This window comes from Triticum aestivum, chromosome 2D, assembly GCF_018294505.1.
Source record: "Triticum aestivum cultivar Chinese Spring chromosome 2D, IWGSC CS RefSeq v2.1, whole genome shotgun sequence".
In the NCBI taxonomy this organism is placed as follows: Eukaryota; Viridiplantae; Streptophyta; class Magnoliopsida; order Poales; family Poaceae; genus Triticum; species Triticum aestivum.
This window is the reverse complement of record NC_057799.1, coordinates 267,238,687-267,251,536: the sequence shown is the minus strand read 5'-3', so window position 1 is coordinate 267,251,536 and position 12,850 is coordinate 267,238,687.

Sequence of the window (12,850 nt, the reverse complement as noted above, 5' to 3'; positions counted from 1 at the left end):
TTTTGGGTAAAGATTCAATGGACTATGGAATAAGGAGTGGCAAGAGCCTAAGCTTGGGGATGCCCTAGGCACCCCAAGGTAATATTTAAGGACAACCAAGAGCCTAAGCTTGGGGATGCCCCGGATGGCATCCCCTCTGTCTTCTTCGTTCATCGGTAACTTTACTTGGAGCTATATTTTTATTCACCACATGATATGTGTTTTGCTTGGATCATCATTTTATTTTATTTATTTTTGCTTGATGTTTGAATAATATCCCAATATCTGAAATTCTTAAATGTTAGAGAGTCTTCACATAGTTACATAATTATTCAACTACTCATTGATCTTCACTTATATCCTGTGGAGTAGATTGTCATTTGCTCTAGTGCTTCACTTGTATCTTCCTAGAGCATGGCGGTAGTTTTATTTTGAAGAAATTGTTGATCTCTCATGCTTCACTTATATTATTTTGAGAGTCTTTTAGAACAGCATGGTAATTTGCTTTGGTTATAAAATTAGTCCTAATATGATCGGCATCCAAGATGGGTATACTAAAAACTTTCATACAAAGTGCATTGAATACTATGAGAAGTTTGATACTTGATAATTGTTTTGAGATATAAAGATGGTCATATTAGAGTCGTGCTAGTTCAGTAATTGTGAAATTGAGAAATACTTGTGTTGAGGTTTGCAAGTCCCGTAGCATGCACGTATGGTAACCGTTGTGTGACAAATTTGAAGCATGAGGTGTTCTTTGATTGCCTTCCTTATGAGTGGCGGTCGGGGACGAGCGGTGGTCTTTTCCTACCAATCTATCCCCCTAGGAGCATGCACGTAGTGCTTGGTTTTGATGACTTGTAGATTTTTGCAATAAGTATGTGATTCTTTATGACTAATGTTGAGTCCATGGATTATACGCACTCTCACCCTTCCATCATTGCTAGCCTCTTCGGTACCGTGCATTGCCTTTTCTCACCTCGAGAGTTGGTGCAAACTTCGCCGGTGCATCCAAACCCCGTGATATGATACGCTCTATCACACATAAGTCTCCTTATATCTTCCTCAAAACAGCCACCATACCTACCTATTATGGCATTTCCATAGCCATTCCGAGATACATTGCCATCCAACTTTCCACCGTTCCGTTTATTATGACACGTTCCGTCATTGTCATATTGTTTTGCATGATCATGTAGTTGACATCGTATTTGTGGCAAAGCCACCGTTCATAATTCTTTCATACATGTCACTCATGAGCCATTGCACATCCTGGTACACCGCCGGAGGTACTCATATATAGTCATATTTTGTTCTAGTATCGAGATGTAATCCTTGAGTTGTAAATAAATAGAAGTGTGATGATCATCATTATTAGAGCATTGTCCTGTGTGAGGAAAAAAAGAGAAAGGCCAAAAAAAGGCCAAAAAAAGAAAGGCCCTAAAAAATGAGATAAAAAGTGAGAAGGGACAATGTTACTATCCTTTTTCCACACTTGTGCTTCAAAGTAGCACCATGATCTTCATGATAGAGAGTCTCTTATTTTGTCACTTTCATATACTAATGGGAATTTTCATTATAGAACTTGGCTTGTATATGAAGGAAATATGCCCTAGAGGAAATAATAAAGTTGTTATTTATATTTCCTTATATCATGATAAATGTTTATTATTCATGCTAGAATTGTATTAACCGGAAACTTAGTACATGTGTGAATATATAGACAAACTAAGTGTCACTAGTATGCCTCTACTTGAGTAGCTCGTTGAATCAATGATGGTTAAGTTTCCTAGCCATAGACATGAGTTGTCATTTGATTAACGGGATCACATTATTAGAGAATGATGTGATTGACTTGACCCATTCCGTTAGCGTAGCATTTGATCATTTAGTATATTGCTATTGCTTTCTTCATGACTTATACATGTTTCTATTACTATGAGATTATGCAACTCCCGAATACCGGAGGAACACTTTGTATGCTACCAAACGTCACAACGTAACTGGGTGATTATAAAGGTGCTCTACAGGTGTCTCCGGAGGTACTTGTTGGGTTGGCATAGATCGAGATTGGGATTTGTCACTCCGATTGTCGGAGAGGTATCTCTGGGCCCTCTCGGTAATGCACATCACTATAAGCCTTGCAAGCAATGCAAGTAATGAGTTAGTAGCGGGATGATGTATTACGGAACGAGTAAAGAGACTTGCCGGTAACGAGATTGAACTAGGTATTGAGATACCAGCGATTGAATCTCGGGCAAGTAACATACCGATGACAAAGGGAACAACGTATGTTGTTATGCGGTTTGACCGATAAAGATCTTCGTTGAATATGTAGGAGCCAATATGAGCATCCAGGTTCCGCTATTGGTTATTGACCGGAAACGAGTCTCGGTCATGTCTACATAGTTCTCGAACCCGTAGGGTCCGCACGCTTAACATTCGGTGATGATCGGTAATATGAGTTTATGTTTTTTGATGTACCGAAGGAAGTTCAGAGTCCCGGATATGATCACGAACATGACGAGGAGTCTCAAAATGGTCGAGACATAAAGATTGATATATTGGAAGCCTATATTTGGACATCGGAATAGTTCCGGGTGAAATCGGGTTTTTATCGGAGTGCCGGGGGGGGGGGGTTACCGGAACCCCCCGGGGGTTAATTGGCCTTGTTGGGCCCTAGTGGAGAGAAGGGCCGGCCAGGGCAGGCCGCGCCCCCCTTGCCTTCCCCTCTCCCCCATCTTCCTTCCCCCTCCTAGTGGGACTAGGAAAGGGGAGTCCTACTCCCACTAGGAGGAGGACTCCTCCTCTTGGCACACCCTGCAAGGGCCGGCCGGCCTCCCCCCTTGCTCCTTTATATACGGGGGCGGGGGGCACCCAAAGACACACAAGTTGATTGTTCCAAGCCGTGTGCGGTGCCCCCTCCACCATAATCCACCTCGATCATATCATAGTGGTGCTTAGGCGAAGCCCTGCGTCGGTAGCAACATCATCACCGTCATCACGCCGTCGTGCTGACGGGACTCTCCCGCGAAGCTCTTCTGGATCGGAGTTCGTGGGACGTCATCGAGCTGAACGTGTGCTGAACTCGAAGGTGCCGTGTGTTCGGTGCTTGGATCGGTCGGATCGTGAAGACGTACGACTACATCAACCGCATTCTCATAACGCTTCCGCTTACGGTCTACGAGGGTACGTGGACTACGCTCTCCCCTCTCGTTGCTATGCATCACCATGATCTTGCGTGTGCGTAGGAATTTTTTTGAAATTACTACGTTCCCCAACAGTGGCATCCGAGCCTGGTTTATGCGTAGATGTTATATGCACGAGTAGAACACAAGTGAGTTGTGGGCGATACAAGTCATACTGCTTACCAGCATGTCATACTTTGATTCGGCGGTATTGTTGGATGAAGCGGCCCGGACCGACATTACGCATACGCTTACGCGAGACAGGTTCTACCGACGTGCTTTGCACACACGTGGCTGGCGGGTGTCAATTTCTCCAACTTTAGTTGAATCGAGTGTGGCTACGCCCGGTCCTTGTGAAGGTTAAAACAGCACATACTTGACGAAATATCGTTGTGGTTTTGATGCGTAGGTAAGAACGGTTCTTGCTCAGCCCATAGCAACCACGTAAAACTTGCAACAACAAAGTAGAGGACGTCTAACTTGTTTTTGCAGGGCCTGTTGTGATGTGTTACAGTCAAGACATGATGCTAAATTTTATTGTATGAGATGATCATGTTTTGTAACCGAGTTATCGGCAACTGGCAGGAGCCATATGGTTGTCGCTTTATTGTATGAAATGCAATTGCCATGTAATTGCTTTACTTTATCACTAAGCGGTAGCGATAGTCGTAGAAGCAATAGTTGGCGAGATGACAACGATGCTACGATGAAGATCAAGGTGTCGCGCCGGTGACAATGGTGATCATGACGGTGATTTGGAGATGGAGATCAAAGGCACAAGATGATGATGGCCATATCATATCACTTATATTGATTGCATGTGATGTTTATCTTTTATGCATCTTATTTTGCTTAGATCGACAGTAGCATTATAAGATGATCTCTCACTAAATTTCAAGGTATAAGTGCTCTCCCTGAGTATGCACCGTTGCGAAAGTTCGTCGTGCCGAGACACCACGTGATGATCGGGTGTGATAAGCTCTACGTTTACATACAACGGGTGCAAGCCAGTTTTGCACACGCAGAATACTCGGGTTAAACTTGACGAGCCTAGCATATGCAGATATGGCCTCGGAACACTGAGACCGAAAGGTCGAGCATGAATCATATAGTAGATATGATCAACATAGTGATGTTCACCATTGAAAACTACTCCATCTCACGTGATGATCGGACATGGTTTAGTTGATATGGATCACGTGATCACTTAGATGATTAGAGGGATGTCTGTCTAAGTGGGAGTTCTTAAGTAAATTGATTAATTGAACTTTAATTTATCATGAACTTAGTACATGATAGTATTTTGCATGTCTATGTTGTTGTAGATAGATGGCCCGTGTTGTTGTTTCGTTGAATTTTAATGTGTTCCTTGAGAAAGCAAAGTTGAAAGATGATGGTAGCAATTACACAGACTGGGTCCGTAACTTGAGGATTATCCTCATTGCTGCATAGAAGAATTACGTCCTGGAAGCACCGCTAGGTGTACCACCTGCGCCGGCAACTGCAGACATTGTGAATGCCTGGCAGTCGTGTGTTGATGACTACTCGATAGTTCAGTGTGCCATGCTTTACGTCTTAGAACCGGGACTTCAACGACGTTTTGAACATCATGGAGCATATGAGATGTTCCAGGAGTTGAAGTTAATATTTCAATCAAATGCCGGATTGGTAGATATGAAGTCTCCAATAAGTTCTACAGCTGCAAAATGGAGGAGAATAGTTCTGTCAGTGAACATATACTCAGAATGTTTGGGTACTACAATGCCTTGATTCAGCTGGGAGTTAATCTTCCGGATGATAGTGTCATTGACAGAATTCTTCAATCACTGCCACCAAGCTACAAGAGCTTCGTGATGAACTATAATATGCAAGTGATGGATAAGACAATTCCTGAGCTCTTCGCGATGCTAAAGGCTGCGGAGGTAGAAATCAAGAAGGAGCATCAAGTGTTGATGGTCAACAAGACCACCAGTTTCAAGAAAAAGGGTAAAGGAAGGAAGGGGAACTTCAAGAAGAACGGCAAGCAAGTTGATGCTCAAGTGAAGAAGCCCAAGTCCGGACCTAAGCCTGAGACTGAGTGCTTCTACTACAAAGGGACTGGTCACTGAAAGCGGAACTGCCCCAAGTATTTGGCGGATAAGAAGGATGGCAAGGTGAACAAAGGTATAGGTGATATACGTGTTATTGATGTGTACCTTACTAATGCTCGCAGTAGCACCTGGGTATTTGATACTGGTTCTGTTGCTAATATTTGCAACTCGAAACAGGGACTACGGATTAAGCGAAGATTGGCTAAGGACGAGGTGACAATGCGCGTGGGAAATGGTTCCAAAGTCGATGTGATCCCGGTCGGCACGCTACCTCTACATCTACCTTCGGGATTAGTTTTAGACCTGAATAATTGTTATTTGGTGCCAGCGTTGAGCATGAACATTATATCTGGATCTTGTTTGATGCGAGACGGTTATTCATTTAAATATGAGAATAATGGTTGTTCTATTTATATGAGTAATATCTTTTATGGTCATGCACCCTTGAAGAGTGATCTATTTTTGATGAATCTCGGTAGTAGTGATACACATATTCATAATATTGGAGCTAAAAGATGCAGAGTTGATAATGATAGTGCAACTTATTTGTGGCACTGCCGTTTAGGTCATATTGGTGTAAAGCGCATGAAGAAACTCCATTCTGATGCACTTTTGGAATCACTTGATTATGAATCACTTGGTACTTGCGAACCATGCCTCATGGGCAGGATGACTAAAACGCCGTTCTCCGGAACTATGGAGCGAGCAACAGATTTGTTGGAAATCATACATACTGATGTATGTGGTCCGATGAATGTTGAGGCTCGCGGCGGGTGTCGTTATTTTCTCACCTTCACAGATGATTTGAGCAGACATGGGTATATCTACTTGATGAAACATAAGTCTGAAACATTTAAAAAGTTCAAAGAATTTCAGAGTGAAGTGGAAAATCATCGTAACAAGAAAATAAAGTTTCTACGATCTGATCGTGGAGGAGAATATTTGAGTTACGAGTTTGGTCTTCATTTGAAACAATGCAGAATAATTTCACAACTCACGCCACCCGGAACACCACAACGTAATGGTGTGTCCGAACGTCGTAATCGCACTTTACTAGATATGGTGTGATCTATGATGTCTCTTACTGATTTACCGCTATCGTTTTGGGGTTATGCTTTAGAGACGGCTGCATTCACGTTAAATAGGGCACCATCTAAATCTGTTGAGATGACGCCTTATGAACTGTGGTTTGGCAAGAAACCAAAGTTGTCGTTTCTTAAAGTATGGGGCTGCGATGCTTATGTGAAAAAGCTTAAACCTGATAAGCTCGAACCCAAATCGGAGAAATGTGTCTTCATAGGATACCCAAAGGAGACAGTTGGGTACACCTTCTATCACAGATCCGAAGGCAAGACATTCATTGCTAAGAATAGATCCTTTCTAGAGAAGGAGTTTCTCTCGAAAGAAGTGAGTGGGAGGAAAGTAGAACTTGATGAGGTAACTGTACCTACCCCCTTATTGGAAAGTAGTTCACCACAGAAATCTGTTCCTGTGACTTCTACACCAATTAGTGAGGAAGCTAATGATGATGATCATGTAACTTCAGATCAAGTTACTACTGAACCTCGTAGGTCAACCAGAGTAAGATCCGCACCAGAGTGGTACGGTAATCCTGTTCTGGAGGTCATGTTACTAGACCATGACGAACCTACGAACTATGAGGAAGCGATGATGAGCCCAGATTCCGCAAAATGGCTTGAGGCCATGAAATCTGAGATAGGATCCATGTATGAGAACAAAGTGTGGACTTTGGTTGACTTGCCCGATGATCGGCAAGCCATCGAGAATAAATGGATCTTCAAGAAGAAGACTGGGGCTGACGGTAATGTTACTGTCTACAAAGCTCGACTTGTTGCGAAAGGTTTTCGACAAGTTCAAGGAGTTGACTACGATGGGACTTTCTCACCCGTAGCGATGCTTAGGTCCGCTCGAATCATGTTAGCAATTGCCGCATTTTATGATTATGAAATTTGGCAAATGGATGTAAAGACTGTATTCCTGAAAGAAGAGTTGTATATGATGCAACCTGAAGGTTTTATCGATCCAAAGGATTCTAACAAAGTGTGCAAGCTCCAGCGATCCATCTATGGACTGGTGCAAGCATCTCGGAGTTGGAATAAACGTTTTGATAGTGTGATCAAAGCATATGGTTTTATACGGACTTTTGGAGAAGCCTGTATTTACAAGAAAATGAGTGGGAGATGTGTAGCATTTCTAATATTATATGTGGATGACATATTGTTGATTGGGAATGATATAGAATTTCTGGATAGCATAAAAGGCTACTTGAATAAGAGTTTTTCAATGAAATACCTCGGTGAAGCTGCTTATATATTGGGCATCAAGATCTATAGAGATAGATCAAGACGCTTAATTGGACTTTGACAAAGCACATACCTTGATAAAGTCTTGAAGAAGTTCAAAATGGATCAAGCAAAGAAAGGGTTCTTGCCTGTGTTACAAGGTGTGAAGTTGAGTCAGTCTCAATGCCCAACCACTACAGAAGATAGAGAGAAAATGAAAGATGTTCCCTATGCTTCAGCCATAGGCTCTATCATGTATGCAATGCCGTGTACCAGACCTGATGTGTGCCTTGCTATCAGTTTAGCAGGGAGGTACCAAAGTAATCCAGGAGTGGATCACTGGACAGCGGTCAAGAACATCCCGAAATACTTGAAAAGGACTAAGGATATGTTTCTCGTTTATGGAGGTGACAAAGAGCTCGTCGTAAATGGTTACGTCGATGCAAGCTTTAACACTGATCCGGATGACTCTAAGTCACAAACCGGATATGTATTTATATTGAACGGTGGAGCTGTCAGTTGGTGCAGTTCTAAACAAAGCGTCCCGGCGGGATCTACGTGTGAAGCGGAGTACATAGCTGCTTCGGAAGCAGCAAATGAAGGAGTCTGGATGAACGAGTTCATATCCGATCTAGGTGTCAAACCTAGTGCATTGGGTCCAATGAAAATCTTTTGTGACAATACTGGTGCAATTGCCTTGCAAAGGAATCCAGATTTCACAAGAGAACCAAGCACATGAAGAGACGCTTCAATTCCATCCGCGACCAAGTCAAGGAGGGAGACATAGAGATTTGCAAGATACATACAGATCTGAATATTGCAGGCCCATTGACTAAGCCTCTCTCACAAGCAAAACATGATCAGCACCAAGACTCCATGGGTGTTAGAATCATTACTGTGTAATCTAGATTATTGACTCTAGTTCAAGTGGGAGACTAAAGGAAATATGCCCTAGAGGCAATAATAAAGTTGTTATTTATATTTCCTTATATCATGATAAATGTTTATTATTCATGCTAGAATTGTATTAACCGGAAACTTAGTACATGTGTGAATATATAGACAAACTAAGTGTCACTAGTATGCCTCTACTTGAGTAGCTCGTTGAATCAATGATGGTTAAGTTTCCTAGCCATAGACATGAGTTGTCATTTGATTAACGGGATCACATCATTAGAGAATGATGTGATTGACTTGACCCATTCCGTTAGCGTAGCATTTGATCATTTAGTATATTGCTATTGCTTTCTTCATGACTTATACATGTTCCTATTACTATGAGATTATGCAACTCCCGAATACCGGAGGAACACTTTGTGTGCTACCAAATGTCACAACGTAACTGGGTGATTATAAAGGTGCTCTACAGGTGTCTCCGAAGGTACTTGTTGGGTTGGCATAGATCGAGATTAGGATTTGTCACTCCGATTGTCGGAGAGGTATCTCTGGGCCCTCTTGGTAATGCACATCACTATAAGCCTTGCAAGCAATGCAACTAATGAGTTAGTAGCGGGATGATGTATTACGGAACGAGTAAAGAGACTTGCCGGTAACGAGATTGAACTAGGTATTGAGATACCGACGATCGAATCTCGGACAAGTAACATACCGATGACAAAGGGAACAACGTATGTTGTTATGCGGTTTGACCGATAAAGATCTTCGTAGAATATGTAGGAGCCAATATGAGCAACCAGGTTCCGCTATTGGTTATTGACTGAAAACGAGTCTCGGTCATGTCTACATAGTTCTCGAACCCGTAGGGTCCGCACGCTTAACATTCGGTGACGATCGGTAATATGAGTTTATGTGGTTTGATGTACCGAAGGAAGTTCGGAGTCCCGGATATGATCACGGACATGACGAGGAGTCTCGAAATGGTCGGGACATAAAGATTGATATATTGGAAGCCTATATTTGGACATCGGATGAGTTCTGGGGGTCACCGGATAATTATCGGAGTGCCGGGGGGTTATCGGAACCCCCGGGGGAACTAATGGGCCAACATGGGCCTTGCGTGAGAGAGAGGAGGGGCCATAGGGCTGGCCGCCCCCCCTTGGGAGTCTGAACTGGACAAGGAGGGGGGGCGCCCCCTCTTTCCCTCCCTCTGCCCCTCTCCTTCCTTCCCCCTTCCTCCTCCTAGTTGGACTAGGAAAGGGGGAGTCCTACTCCTACTAGGAGGAGGACTCCTCCCCTCCTTGGCGCGCCCCAAGGGCCGGACGGCCTCCCGCCTTGCTCCTTTATATACGGGGGCAGGGGGCACCCTAGAACACACAAGTTGATCATTGATCTCTTAGCCGTGTGCGGCGCCCCCTCCACCATAATCCATCTCGGTCATATCGTTGCAGTGCTTAGGCGAAGCCCTGCACCGGTAGCTTCATCATCACCGTCATCAAGCCGTCGTGTTGACGAAGCTCTCCCTCGACACTCTGCTGGATCGTGAGTTCGTGGGACGTCACCGAGCCGAACGTGTGCAGATCGCGAAGGTGCCGTACTTTCGGTGCTAGGATCGGTCGATCGTGAAGACGTACGACTACATCAACCGCGTTGTCATAACGCTTCCGCTTACGGTCTACGAGGGTACGTGGACTACGCTCTCCCCTCTCGTTGCTATGCATCACCATGATCTTGCGTGTGCGTAGGATTTTTTTTGAAATTACTACATTCCCCAACATCACCCCACCAAAATCCAACATTTTTGTCAGTGATTGACTTGCAAATTCCTTTTGGCAATTGAAATACAGACATAGCATAGGATGGAATTGCTTGGGCAACAGATTTAATCAACACTTCTTTTCCTTGCATTGACAACGTTTTTTCTTTCCACCCTTTTAATCGCTGACAGACTCTATCAACAAGATGTTGAAAGCAGTCGCTTCTGTCCACTCCTACCATAGTAGGCAATCCCAGATAAGTATCAGACAATGCTTCTGTAATAATGTTTAGTTCTCTGCACAGATTCTCTCTAACACCAACATTAGTATTCGGTCTAAAAAAGATGCTAGACTTTGCATTACTCACTAGTTGTCCCGAGCTACTACAATATGTGTCTAGAACCCTCTTTAGAGTACTTGCATTATGCACATTTGCCTTCATCAAGATCAACGAATCATCCGCAAATAATAAATGGGAGATAGAGGGGGCATTTCTGCAGACACGAATACCTTCAAGTCGTCCCACTTCCTCCTACCCTTAGAGCAAATCAAAAAGAGGTATGGAGATAACAGGTCTCCCTGTCTTAGCCCTCTAGTGGGTATGAATTCATTAGTCTTAGTGTCATTAAAGCGAACCCTGTAACTGACTGATGATACACATTCCATGATTAAATCAACCCACTGTTCACAGAATCCCATTTTCAGCATCATTTGCTTCAAGAAGCCCCACTCAACCCTGTCATAACCTTATTCATACCCGGTTTAACATCACAGTAACCATGAGAACCATGTGTTTTCTTCTTTATTGCATGAAAGCATTCATATGCCACCAACACATTATCGGTGATGAGCCTACCAGGAACAAAGGCACTTTGTGTTGGGGATATTATCTCAGGTAAGATTTTTTTAAGTCTATTCGCTAACATTTTTTAGACAATCTTATAGACTACATTGCAAAGGCTGATAGGCCTATACTGTGTTATCATCTCAGGGCTCTCAACGAGTTCCAACCTGTAGGAATTTTCTTGTTCTGGACTGTAGCAAGTACTTCATCCGTTAATTCTTCACCCAGAATATGCCAAAATCTTTTAAAGAACACCGCATGAAGGCCATCCGGGCCTGGAGCCTTCATATCTCCTATCTGAATAGAGCTTTGCGGACTTCCTCTCGTGTGTATGGTGATGTTAATAAATCATTCATAGGACCAGAGACTAATGGTTTGACCGATGCCAAAAGTTCTGGAGCCGCATCTCCTGCATCGGAATTGAAAAGAGCTACAAAATAATCACCAATCAGTGGTTTCAAATTATCATTACCCTCCAACCAATCGCCATTGTCATTTTTCAAGCGTTTGATTAGGTTCCTTTTCCTCCTGGCTGAAGCAAAATGCTAGAAATAGGTCGTGTTACGACCACCTCGCCTCAGCCAACTCACCCTTCCTCGCTGCGCCCAATCTATTTCATCTTGTTCGAGGAGGTTTTCTATGAACACAACAAGCTCTTTTTGTTTCATGCTCACATCAGTTGGAAAAGGAAAGCCTTGTCAAAGTTTCTAACTCCTGTTGCGCCTTTCTAAGACGAGCTCGGGGGCCCTTCAATACCTTTCTGTCCCACGTGTGCAGGTCCTTGTGGACCGAAGTCAGCTTCTCAGTAGCTGACGGGCAAAGGCCACGCTGCACTGCCTTCTGCCAGGCAGTTTTGACAACCTCCTCTACTGTTTCCTCTGACAACCATCTTGCCTCGAATTTCATCTTATAAATCGGACTGCTATCCGCCACCCCTGCTAGGTGTTCAGTGTCCAAACAAATCGATCTATGGTCTGACTTACCCATCTCCAAGTTACACAGATCGGCATGAGGATGTAGCTGCACCCATCCTGCATTTGCGACTGCACGGTCTAGTCTTTCGTGGAGACCACCACGAAACCAAGTGAATCTATCCCCTTCATATCCAATGTCTTCAAGCATGCAGTCCGATAGTGTATCTTGAAACGCTTGAAGTCGTGAGCGATAATGAGGAGCTCCTCCTTCCTTTTTTGACGCGAAGAGAATTTTATTGAAATCACCTATTACCGTCCATCGCAGGTTTGATTGGACATGAAGGTCACGCAAAATTCTATATGTGCGATCTTTGTTTTCCCAACTAGGTTCACCATAAATGCCAACCAGCCTCCAAGTGTTCCCTCCAGGTTCATCCACCAACACATCAATGAAGTCCAGACTGGTTGTCCGGGAGTAGATCCTAACCTCCTTCTTCCAGACAAGTAGTAGCCCACCCCTTCTTCCATTTAAACTAGGAGCAACAATCATGTGATCCATACCCAGTTTTTTCATCAGTTCTTCTCCCTTTGTATCATCGAGATGCGTCTCAGACAGAAAAAACGCATCCGTTTTGTGTCGCCTCTAGATGTCCAGAAGCGAGCGAACTGTCGGGGCCCCGAGGATGCCCTAACAGTTCCAACTTATGAGTTTCATTGCTTCTGGCGGTCCTCCGCACCGGAGGCCGCCGATCCCGAGACTGAATTAGTTGCAATTGCAGCTCCATCACTGCCTCTCAACTTCTTCTTGTTTGCATTCTTCTGAGGTGTATTGGCAAGTTCTGTATTGCTATCCACTGCGTCACCATCGCCCTCAAATA